This window comes from Bos indicus, chromosome 2 (genome assembly GCF_029378745.1).
Source record: "Bos indicus isolate NIAB-ARS_2022 breed Sahiwal x Tharparkar chromosome 2, NIAB-ARS_B.indTharparkar_mat_pri_1.0, whole genome shotgun sequence".
Lineage (NCBI taxonomy): Eukaryota > Metazoa > Chordata > Mammalia > Artiodactyla > Bovidae > Bos > Bos indicus.
Genome location: NC_091761.1, coordinates 51,009,971 through 51,023,686, shown reverse-complemented (window position 1 = coordinate 51,023,686; position 13,716 = coordinate 51,009,971).

Genomic DNA, 13,716 nt, shown 5'->3' with positions numbered 1-13,716 from the left:
TGTTTTTACCCCTAGATTTTGTTTCATGTCTTTAAAAACAAATAAATAATCCAATATTTAGTGTAGTTAGGTATTTATTAATTGTTGTTCAGTTGCTCAGTCATGTCTGACTCTTTGTGACCCTATGGACTGCAGCATGCCAGGCTTCCCTGTCCTTCACTATCTCCCTGAGTTTGCTTAAACTCATGTCCATTGAGTCGATGATGCCATCCAACCATCTCATCCTCTATCACCCCCTTCTCCTCCTGCCTTCAATCTTTCCCAGCAACAGGGAATCTTCCAATGCGTCGGCTCTTCCCATCAGGTGGCCAAAGTATTGGAGCTTCAGATTCAGCTTCAGTCCTTCCAATGAATATTCATGGATGATTTTCTTTAGCATTGACTGGTTTGACCTCCTTGCTGTCCAAGGGACTCTCCAGACTTTTCTAGAGCACCACAGTTTGAAAGCATCATTCTTCCATGGTCAGCCTTCTTTATGGTCCAACTATCACATCCATACATAACTACTGAAGTTGAATGGTTCTATGAAGACCTACAAGACCTTCTAAACTAACACCAAAAAAAAAAAAAAAAAAAAAGTACTTTTAATCATAGGGGACTTGAATGCAAAGGTAGGAAGTTAAGAGATACCTGGAATAACAGGCAAGTTTGGTCTTAGGGTACAAAATGAAGCAGGGCAAAGTCTAACAGAATTTTGCCAAGAGAACACATTGGTCATAGCAAGCACCCTCTTCCATAAGAGAGAAATCTACACGTGGACATAACCAATGGTCAATACTGAATTCAGACTTATTGTAGTCTTAGCAGCTGAAGATGGAAAAGCTCTGTACAATCAGCAAAATCAACACCTGAAGTTGACTGTGGCTCAGATCATCAGCTCCTTATTGCAAAATTCAGACTTAAATTGAAGAAAATAAGGAAAACCATTAGGCCAATATTCAGCTATGACTTAAATCAAATCTCTTATAATTATACAATGGAAGTGACAAATACTCATGCAATTAGATCTGATAGACAGAATGCCTGAAGAACTATGAACTGAGGTTCATAACATTGTACAGCAGGTGGTGATCAAAATCATCCCCAAGAAAAAGAAATGGAAAATCACCAAATGGTTGTCTGAGGAGGACTTACAAGTAGCTGAGAAAAGAAGAGAAGTAAAAGGCAAAGGAAAAAGGAAAGACATACCTATACAAATGCAGAGTTCCAAAGAATAGCATGGAGAGATAAGAAAGACTTCTTAAGTGAACAAAGCAAAGAAATAGAGGAAAACAATAGAATGGGAAAGACTAGAGATCTGTTCAATAAAATTAGAAATACCAAGGGAACATTTCATGCAAAGATGGGCACAATAAAGGACAGAAATGGTATGGACCTAACAGAAGCAGAAGATATTAAGAAGAGGTGGCAAGATTTCACAGAAAACACAAAAAAAGAATTTATTGATAGCCAAAGTAATGCTTAAAATTATTCAAGCTAGGCATCAATAGTATGTGAATCGTGAACTTCCAGACTTTCAAGCTGGATTTAGAAAAGGCAGAGGAACGAGAGATCAAAAGGCCAACATCCGTTGGATCATCAAAAAAGCAAGAGAGTTCTGGAAAAACATCTACTTCTGCTTTATTGACTACACCAAAGCCTTTGACTGTGTGGATCAAAACAAACTGTGGAAAATTCTTAAAGAAATGGGAATACCTGACCACCTGACTTGCCTCCTGAGAAATTTGTATGCAGGTGAAGAAGCAACAGTTAGAACTGGACGTGGAACAACAGATTGGTTCCAAATGGGGAAAGCAGGAAGTCAAAGGGGTATATTGTCACCCTGCTTATTTAACTTATATGGAGAGTACATCATGTGAAATGCCAGGCTAGAAGAAGCACAAGCAGGAATCAAGATTGCTGGGAGAAATATCAATACCTTCAGATATGCAGATGACACCACCCTATGGCAGAAAGGGAAGAAGAACTAAAGAGCCCCTTGATGAAAGTGAAAGAGGAGAGTGAAAAAGTTGGCTTAAAACTTAACATTCAGAAAACTGAGATCATGACATCTGGGCCTATCACTTCATGGCAAATAGATGGGGAAATGATGGAAACAGTGACAGACTTTATTTTTTGGAGCTCCATAGTTACTGCAGATGGTGACTGCAGCCATGAAATTAAAACAAGCTAGCTACTTGTAAGAAAAGCTATGATGGACCAAGACAGCATATTAAAAAGCAGAGACATTACTTTGCCAACAAAGGTCCATCTAGTCAAAGCTATGGTTTTTCCAGTAGTCATGTACGGATGTGAGAGTTGGACTATAAAGAAATCTGAGCACTGAAGAATTGATGCTTTTGAACCATGCTGTTGGAGAAGACTCTTGACAGTCCCTTGGACAGAAGGGAGATCCAATAGTCCATCCTAAAGGAAATCGGTCCTGAGTATTCATTGAAAGGACTGAGGCTGAGGCTGAAACTCCAATACTTTGGCCACGTGATGCACAGGTGTGACTCATTTGAAAGACCCTGGTGCTGGTAAAGATTGAAGGCAGGAAGAAAAGGGGACAACAGATGATGAGATGGCTGGATGGCAGTACCAATTCAATGGACATGAGTTTGAGTAAGCTCCGGATACTAGAGACGGATGGAGAGGCCTGGCCTGCTGTAGTCCATGGGGTCACAAAGAGTCAGACACGACTGAGCAACTGATCTGAAGTGACTGTTTCTTAAATAATATAGTTCAGTTGAGTTCAGTCGCTCAGTCGTGTCTGACTCTTTGCGACCCTATCAACCACAGCACGCCAGGCCTCCCGTCCATCACCAACTCCCGGAGTTCATCCAATCTTATGTTCATTGAATTGGTGATGCCATCCAACTGTCTCATCCTCTGTCATCCCCTCTTCCTCCTGCCCTGAATCTTTCCCAGCATCAGGGTCTTTCAAATTAGTCAGTTCTTCACAACAGGTGGCCAAAGTATTGGAGTCTCAGCTTCAGCATCAGTCCTTCAGATGAACACTCAGGACTGATCTCCTTTAGGATGGACTGGTTGGATCTCCTTGCAGCCCAAGGGACTCTCAAGAGTCTTCTCCAACTCCAACAACACAGTTCAAAAGCATCAATTGTTCAGTGCTCAGCTTTGTTTATAGTCCAACTCTCACATCCATATATGACTACTGGAAAAACCATAGCCTTGACTAACTGGACACTCCAAGGAGCAAGTGTCTTTTAATTTCATGGCTGCAATCACCATCTGCAGTGATTTGGGAGCCCCAATAAATAATGTCTGACACTGTTTCCACTGTTTCCCCATCTATTTCCCATGAAGTGATGGGACCAGATGCCATAATCTTCGTTTTCTGAATGTTGAGCTTTAAGCCAACTTTTTGACTCTCCTCTTTCACTTTCATCAGGAGACTTTTTAGTTCCTCTTCCCTTTCTGCCATAAGGGCAGTGTCATCTGCATATCTGAGGTTATTGATATTTCTCGGCAATCTTGATTCCAGTTTGTGCTTCTTCTAGCCCAGCATTTCTCATAATGTACTCTGCATATAAGTTAAATAAGCAGGGTGACAATATACAGCCTTGACATACTCCTTTTCCTATTTGGAACCAGTCTGTTGTTCCATGTTCAGTTCTAACTGTTGCTTCCTGACCTGCACACAGGTTTCTCAAGAGGCAGGTCAGGTGGTCTGGTATTCCCATCTCTCTCTTTTTTTTTTTTTTTTATATTCTTTTTTTTTTTTTTCTTAATAACTTCTTATTTTAAATTTTATTTTATTTTTAAACTTTACATAATTGTATTAGTTTTGCCAAATATCAAAATGAATCCACCCCATCTCTTTCAGAATTTTCCACAGTTTATTGTGATCCACACAGTCAAAGGCTTTGGCATAGTCAATAAAGCAGAAATAGATGTTTTTCTGGAACTCTCTTGCTTTTTTGATGATCCAGTGGATGTTGGCAATTTGATCTCTGGTTCCTCTGCCTTTTCTAAAACCAGCTTGAACATCTGGAATTTCACAGTTCATGTATTGCTGAAGCCTAGCTTGCAGAATTTTGAGCATTACTTTACTAGCGTGTGAGATGAGTGCAATTGTGTGGTAGTTTGAGCATTCTTTGACACTGCCGTTCTTTGGGATTGGAATGAAAACTGACCTTTTCCAGTCCTGTGAATGGGTGTAATTATATAAACTTTTTATAATGCTGGGGCTTCCCAGGTGTCTCAGTCAGTAAAGACTCTGCCTGCAATGAGGCCGGCTTCAATATCTGGGTCAGGAAGATCCTCTGGAGTTGGAAATGACAACCCATTCTAGTATTGCCTGGAGAATTCCATGGACAGAGGAGCCTGGTGGGCTACAGTAAATGGGTCACAAAGGGTTGGACATCACTGAGTGACTAATACACTTTGATAATGCTGAAATAGAAATACAGTTTGCATATGAAATGCCTAACATTCAGTTTATGCCTTTGATGTTCAAAAAATAGCAGCTATTATCATTAAATATATGCCAGACTTGACTCTAAATTTTTCATTTTATGGTAATGGAAATGCTTTCAGAAAAAAAAAAAAAAAATAGAGATATTTAGAGTGTGTTACCAATCCACAGCATTTTTTTTTTTCCTTCCAGGACATTTTGCAACCGAATAAAATTATAAAGCTTAAACAGATATGAATCTTTTTTTCTAAAGTTGATTAATTAAATTTTGTTATTTCAAACTTTGTCATTATCTTCAGAAAATCTTGATTTTGGAAAATTATGCATGTGGTTTTAAAAAATTTTACTATTTCCTTCACTAAATGTGGGTGGCCTCAGCTTAAAGATTTATATGAGGAAGCAGGAGACATGATCCAGAATATATTTAAAGGAATTTAAATAAGGATATCCAATTAATTAACATCTGTATTCATTTATGCCTAGCTTTACATTGGATAGATTCTATAGTCTATATCCTGCCATGGTTCAGAGCACGGAACTCTTTCTAACTGGAAAGATGTATGTAAAATAATCAGTACAAGAAAGATTGCTCACTTCACCTCCAAGAAAAACTTTGGCTTCTCTACTTTAAACAATAGACATTTCTTTGATTGGCATTTGTGAACTCTATGAACAACTTGTGTGGAGGAGGACAAATCTATAAATATTAAAAAAAAGATAAGCTAGGAAAGTACCTTTAGTACTTCAGTATTATTTTATGATATGCATGATTTTATGAAAGTAGATAAGGGCAAGCAATTGAAATGAATATCTTCATTACCTTTTCCCCTATCTGAATGGTAGTGCAATGTGGCAACTGAATGAATTCAGTCACACTGAAGGAAACTGGGGCTCAAGTAAGTGTTTTTTAATATATGGAAAAGTTGTAATTTAATAATTCCCTAATACTAATTACCTCTCTTGATATTTTTTCTGAAGTCTCTTTAGACAGACCTAAGTTGAACTAGATTATCTTTACTTCTCTCTCTTCTTATCTAGAAACCTCATTTAAACCTGAACACCAGGTATGAGATAAATGTACCTCATTTTCTCATTGATGCTCTATAATGAATATATTATCCCAAGAACCTTTTTGGCTTACCTTTTGCTGCTGAATAACACCACATTTTATTAAATGTCTGAAATGTTCCCCAAGATGTTACATAGCCTGTTCTCTTTAAAGAGTAAGTTTTGCAAAATCTTCTTGGCTTTGTATAGGTGATAACAGGAAAGAAGAATAATGAGATAAAACCTCTTCTTTCAGGTTTTTTAATTGAGGAACAAATTATTTCATAGTTTCTCATTAGTTATTCCCATGGATTCTAATGACAAGGTGCCAACTTTCACACTTTAAACAGGTTAATTAATCAGGTAATAATGAAGTTGGGTGATACCTGAGTGTTGGTGTGCTGAATAATCACAGTTCCTATTAATGTGCTTAAATGTCTGTAAACCTGAGAGGATAAGTTGAAATTCAGATCTTCTGAGTTCTGCATAAATAAACATGTGCTAGGTAATGGGGAAACTAACTTTAATTTAGTATGCTATGTATAATTTTATTTGTGTTTTATATATGTGTATACATAGACATGCTGCATATAAAATGTTAGTCACTCAATTGTGTCAAACTCTTTGTGACCCCCTGGACTGTAGCCCACCAGGCTCCTCTGTCCATTGGATTTCTAAGGCAAGAATACTGGAGTGGATTGGCATTTGCTTCTCCAGGGGATCTTCCCAACCCAGGGATTGAACTCACATCTCCTGCTTGGCAGGCAGATTTGTTACCACTGAGCCACCTGGGGAAAAAAAAAAAAAAATATATATATATATATATATATATATAATATACATGTATGTAGGTGTGTGTGTGTGTGTATATATATATATATATATATATATATAACACATACATATTTTTTTCATATGTTTTTGGATGCACAATCATATGTCAATCTTCACATTTAACAATTTGTACTTTGTTTAGCCAATACATAAAGTTTTTTATTTTAAATCTCATGGTTCAATTGTGATTTCACTTATGAAACTAGGTAAGAGTGAAATTTTAAGTGAAATCTCACAAGATGACACTGTATGTAAATGTGTCAAGTTAAGTATCATTATCAGGAAGACATCACTAAGGTGTAAATAGCCTGGAGGAACTGTGTCCACTGCTCAGCATGATACACTAAAGAGGTCTTAAGTCTTTGTCACCTAGATCTCCTTCTTTGACTACCTCAGGAAAGATCAGCATTTAAAAAAATATATTTATCTAGTATGGTGAATGTCACCTCGTTTACAATCACAGAAGAACATAGTAATGAAATTGTGAAGTAGACAAATTATTTATTTTTTCCCTATTGATATTGTAGACACATTTATCTCTAAGGAAACAAAAGGCTTGGGATACAAGGTGCACTGCCTTCTCTTACCAAAAAGTGTTTCATTCTTGTGAAATCAATAATAATTAAAAAAAATCTGCTTCCTAAGTGTAGTATGAGGGCATCTACATTTCCTTGGTAACAATTAAAATATTGATAGGGGGATAGCATATATAATTAACTCTCAACAAATTAGGTTTAAAAATTAGAGGGCATGTCAGGAAATAAAGGGTATATTCAAATCAATATTAAAATAATTCTACCATCAATCTTCAATGGTCAAAGTAAGTTAACTGTAGTTAGGAAGCAGTAAGGAACTTGAAATATTTCAAACTTCTAGAATGAGGCTATCCAACAGGCAGTTAACAATCAGATCATGACTGCAGCTCCCTCAGCGTGGAATCTAAGCAGTCAAGCCATGAGACTGGGTCACCAAGGACAGGTGGAAGTCAGCAGTAAGGGGCATGGAGACAGGAGGGAGAGAGCTCCCACTCACATTGTCATCAAATCATTAGGTGGTTTGAAACCTGGGACCACAGCTCTGCCCCATGGTGACCTAACAGGTCCCTCCACTGTCTTGCAGAAAGGGGACACTTGGTTTGCTTCCACCACAACTTATACTCAATCTATAAGGCGGTAAGATCTCTTTCTTTTGAATAAATCAAAATTCTCTCATTTGACTTACTTATCTGTCTAGCTACATATATTTCTGTATGTATAACATTTATTCTTATGTAAATATATTTATATGCAGGCTGAAAGATGTGTATATATAAAGCATATACATCTGCATGTTTACCTGTACTTGGCTTGCTTGAGGTTTTTTATTACTTTTTTATTTTTACTTTTTTTTTTGTTTGTGGATTTATTTCACAGAAAAAGCAGTTTTTATATTTGCTTTGTTTGGGCTTGAGCTAAATGGGATTCAGCACCTCAACTATCCAAATGGCTTCATCCTTCAACCACTCACTGGCTCATCCAGCAATACAATCTTGAGACCATAGTCTAGTTACCCACCTCCTAAGAGTACAACATAAACTGATTAATTAGGTTTTAAGTAATGCAGCAGGTGAAATTCAGCAAATTAGAACAATTAACTGATTGCATTAAGAATATCAGAATTAAATAATAAATAATCATGGACTCAGGGATTTCAAAACACTCATATTAAACAAGAAGGAGAATGATACAGTTTCTTATTATGCTTGAGTTTAAACCAAAGTTTCCAAGACCATATGTGGCCTAACAATTAATTTTTTTCTCTGCTGGGACATAAAAAATGGTGCTTCAGCTACTGAAGTACCTATGTATTTTTCTTCTTATTTACACATTGCAATTACAAGCCATGATCTTTATTCATAGTTTATTATGAGTGACTGTCAATAATACTCATTGATGGAAAAATAAAATGAAGGAAACAGAACACAATCTTTCATAATATTCCAATGGCACATATTTTGCAGTTTTCTCCTTCTCTAAAAAGCCATGTATGGACAAACCTAAAGCCCCAAAAGCCCTTACAGCTTTTGTTTCAAAATGACATGGTTTTGATAAGTTGTTGTTGAAAAGGAAAAAATACAGAAATACATATATCATTAACACAACTGCATTCCATTATTGTCTTTTGCAAAATAAATTACATAAATGGGGTTTGCATTGTTTACTATACTTCACCCAGAGATTGGAATAATTAAGTTTCAAGAACTGAGATGCTTTAAAACACATTTAATTTAGTAAAATTGGTAAGGAAGCTACTGCAATTAAAAAAAATAAATAAACAGAAAAGGACAAAAGTTTCCCATGTCTTACTGGGTAATTTGGAGTGAATTTAGACCATGGCATTAGAAATACAAAAGGTAACTAAAAATGCCATTAAATGAAATGTTCCAAGTCCAAGCAATTTCCTTCTTAACGGAAAGTAAAATTCAAACAGAGATTGCTAAAACCCTGCTGTGTTTAATTTAAGTGTATGTAAGCCTTTTACTCACAGTCACTTTGTCTGGAGATAATCATGGCCATCCACAGTGGTCAGGACTGTGAAGCATGGGTTGTCAAAAGTTGCCCAGTCTTTGATTTTACCTTTCTTGTGTCAGCCACGGTTTGCGTCTGGCAAGTTCAGCTCGTTCATCTTCTGACAGGGTGGGATTCTCCTATTTCTGCCTCCATCAGTTTGTTTTTGTTGCCTTTAGACTACTTGAAACAACATGGAACCGTGTGTGTTAACTGCATGCCCACCATTCTAAGGTGCTAGGATTGGCCACATAAAGGCAGAAGACCTCTGTAGCTGTGTGAATATAAATCAATTACATATATCTTCATCTGTAGATTATGTATGTATATATACAAGGTCTATTCAGTATAAAATTCCCAATGACAAAGCTTGCAAACATGAAATCAACATTTTTACACTATTTAAACTGTCAGGAATATTTGTTACATACAGAATCCATTTTGAAAAGTAAGCAAAATCTGGATAGTGGAGAAAGAATAAAGAGGTTAAGAATTGGGTAGACATATTGGGTCTGTTTAATAAGACTATTTTTCATTGGAGTGAATATTTTTTTGATATTTAAACATATATTTCACAATCCTTGATAAGACTACTTTGAAGACTAGAGAACGCCATTAACCGAAGACACGCCCAATACTGTTCTGACATTTCATATTCAACTTCTGCTAGCAATCCCAACAATGAAGAGACACTTTGCTATAATATAATGGCTGGGCCATTCTTTTAATTTTAAAAAAAAATTGCATTAGGCATTTATTTAGCAATTAATTGTGCATGAATCTCTGCTAATAAGTTATACAGACAAAAAGTGACAATGAATCAAATAACAGAGTTTCTATCTTCAAGCTAGGAGATGAGGAATTGTAAATTTTACAGAAGGGTGTGTGTGTGTGTATCTTCTGCCAATTTTCAATAGAAAAAGGAAAGATGCTTAAACATCTGGATAAGTCATTTTTAACATGTGAAAAACTCATGAATTATCACAAGGAGCCAACTTTCTTTTTTAGCATAATATGACTAAATGGCCTTGAAAACATTTATTAATATGAAACAGCTAGAACTGGCATACACGGTTTCCATGTAAGTTATTAAACAATGTAATCCAGCAGGCACTAAAAACCGGTAGTGTCACCTGAACATGTGATACAAAACTGGGAGTGTATGTAACAGACAACCAGAATAGCAACTGAAATACTTAGAGTCTTTGATCACACAGGGACATTAGATGTCATCAATAAATCTGGGTTGTGGCCATTAATAAGCAGTTTAGGGTGTCCAGGGAAATTGAAAAGTATCTTAATGGCCTCTGTGATATAAATAGATCTTGAAAAATTTTTATTTAAAATGTACAGTTTTACCTCATTGATTTTAGGTAGCTTTTTGAAACTGATGCTATTTCAGGACATGGTAATGAGATGTGTCTATATAAAACTGTCCTCTACAGGTTTTCCACTTCTAAACAGCATTAAAAGAGCTTTCTAGAAATCAGAAATGGCAGAGTCCTAAGGCTTTTGAGATAATCCAGTCTAAACAACTGATATTATTTACTAGAAAGCTAATGCTCAAAGAAAGTATGCTACTTCATCAAGGATATATATAGTTGGCAGAATTAACAAAAGAGGACATGTAGATAGAATATTGCATAGATTCCAAGCAGCAGCCTCTCCACAGAATACAACTTGTAAAGCACCCTCTGGAGATGTGAAAATTGCAGAGTTAACCTTTCCAGTTGGCTCATGGTAAAGAATCTGCCTGCCAGTTCAGGCAACACGGGAGACACAGGTTTGATCCCTGGGTCAGGAAGATCCCTTGGAAGAGGAAATGGCAGCACACTCCAGTATTTTAGCTTGGGAAATCCCATGGACAGAGAAGCCTGGAGGGCTACAGTTCATGGGGTCAAAAACAGTTGAACACAACCGAGCACAGCACAACAACAGTATAAACTTAAATATGAAATAATGTAAAAAAAAAAAAAATAAACCTCTTATGACCTCATTGAGCTATAGGGGAATAATTATTATATATAATAAGATTATTAAGGTTATTAGTCACTGGCAGTTCAGTGATTGAGACTCCATGGTCCCAATGCAGGGAGCCTGGATTTGATATGGTAAAGGAACTAAGATCTTGAATGCCACATAGCATGACCTAAAAAAAAAAAAAATTAATCTTAAGAACATTTTACAATGATAAAATGATTAAAGCACTAAGACATTAGGAAGATATCTCAAGCAAATAAAGCAAACACTGACAATAAGTTGAGAAAAATAAACAATACAAAATAAAATTTGGAAATTTCAAAGTAAGGTTTAGAAATTTTGTAAGGTTAATATGCTGATCTTACAGAAAAAAATAAAAAAATAAAATAAAAATGGTATTCAAACTCAGAAGTAAAGAGTAGAGTGGTAGTTTCTGGGGGCTGCTAGGAGGGAGAAATAAGGAGTTGTTCAATGGATGTAAAATTTCAGTTAAAATAAGTAAGTTCTACTGATCTGCTTTTCTTTCTTTTCTTTTTTTTCTTGCATTTATTTTTCTTGGGGATGGTCTTGATTCCTGTCAACTTTACATCCATTGAACAACTCATTATTTCTCCCTCCTAGCAGCCCTTGGAAACTACCACTCTACTCTTTACTTCTGAGTATGAATATTGTTTTTATTTTTATTTTTTAAGAAGAGAAGCAAAAAGCAAAGGAGAAAAATAAAGATACACTCATTTGAATGCAGAGTTCCAAAGAATAACAAGGAGAGATAAGAAAGCCTTCCTCAGTGATCAATGCAAAGAAATAGAGGAAAACAATAGAATGGGAAAGACTAGAGATCTCTTCAAGAAAATTAGAGATACCAAGGGAACATTTCATGCAAAGATGCAAAGGACAGAAATGGTGTGGACCTAACAGAAGCAGAAGATATTAAGAAGAGGTGGCAAGAATACACAGAAGAACTGTACAAAAAAGATCTTCATGACCCAGATAATCATAATGGAGTGATCACTCACCTAGAGTCAGACATCCTGGACTGTGAAGTCAAGTGGACCTTAGGAAGCAATACGATGAACAAAGCTAGTGGAGGTGATGGAATTCCATTTGAGCTATTTCAAATCCTAAAAGATAATGCTGTGAAAGTGCTGCACTCAATATATCAGCAAATTTGGAAAACTCAGCAGTGGCCATAGGACTGTAAAAGGTCAGTTTTCATTGCAATCCCAAAGAAAGGCAACGCCAAAGAGTGCTCAAACTACCACACAATTGCACTCATCTCACATGCTAGTAAAATAATGCTCAAAATACTCCAAGCCAGGCAACAGCAATATGTGAACAGTGAACTTCCAGATATTCAATCTGGTTTGAGAAAAGGCAGAGGAACCAGAGATCAAACTGCCAACATCTGCTGGATCATCGAAAAAGCAAGAGTTCCAGAACAACATCTATTTCTGCTTTATTGACTATGCCAAAGCCTTTGACTCTGTGGATCACAATAAACTGTGGAAAATTCTGAAAGAGAAGGGCATACCAGACCACCTGACATGCTTCTTGAGAAACCTGTATGCAGGTCAGGAAGCAACAGTTAGAACTGGACATGGAACAACAGACTGGTTCCAAATAGGAAAAGGAGTACGTCAAGGCTGTATATTGTCACCCTGTTTATTTAACTTATATGCAGAGTACATCATGAGAAACGCTGGGCTGGAGGAAGCACAAGCTGGAATCAAGATTGCCGAGAAATATCAATAACCTCAGATATGCAGATGACACCACCCTATGGCAGAAAGGGAAGAAGAACTAAAGAGCCTCTTGATGAAAGTGAAAGAGGAGAGTGAAAATGTTGTTATAAAGCTCAACATCCAGAAAACTGAGATCATGGCATCCCGTCCCATCACTTCATGGCAAATAGATGAGGAAACAGTGGAAACAGTGGCTGACTTTATTTTTCTGGGCTCCCAAATCACTGCAGATGGTGATTGCAGGCATGCAATTAAAAGACACTTACTCCTTGGAAGGAAAGTTATGACCAACCCGGACAGCATATTAAAAAGCAGAGATATTACTTTGTCAACAAAGGTCCATCTAGTCAAGGCTATGGTTTTTCCAGTAGTCATGTATGGATGTGAGAGATGGACTTTATAGTCCATTCTTTATAGAAAGCTAAACACTGAAGAATTGATGCTTTTGAACTGTGGTGTTGGAGAAGACTCTTGAGAGTCCCTGCTATAAGACCAGAAATAAATCTAGTCAATTTATTTTGATGAAGGGATTATTCAGTGGGTAAAGACTAGTGTTTTGAATAAATGGAGATGGGACCCAAATGGATGTCTACATTCAAAAGAAAAATATTTGAACTATTAGCTCACATAATATACAAAAACATAATTTGAAATGCACTGTAGACATAAATGTAATAGCCCAAACTGTAAATTCTTAGAATAAATCATATGAGTAAATTTTCATGACTTTATATTATTTAATGGTTTCTTGGTGATGATTTCAAAACCATAAGTAACAAGATAAAAAAATAGGGACCTACTGCAGAGCACAGGGAATTCTGCTCAATATGCTGCTGCTGCTAAGTCGCTTCAGTCGTGTCTGACTCTGTGTGACCCCATTAGACGGCAGCCCACCAGACTTCCCCGCCCCTGGGATTCTCCAGGCAAGAACACTGGAGTGGGTTGCTATTTCCTTCTCTAATGCAGGAAAGTGAAAAGTGAAAGTGAAGTCAGTCGTGTCCGACTCTTCGTGACCCCATGGACTGCAGCCCACCAGGCTCCTCCGCCCATGGGATTTTCCAGGCAAGAGTACTGGAGTGGGGTGCCATTGCCTTCTCCAGCTCAATATGTTATAACAAGCTAATTGGGGAAAGACTTTGAAAAAGAA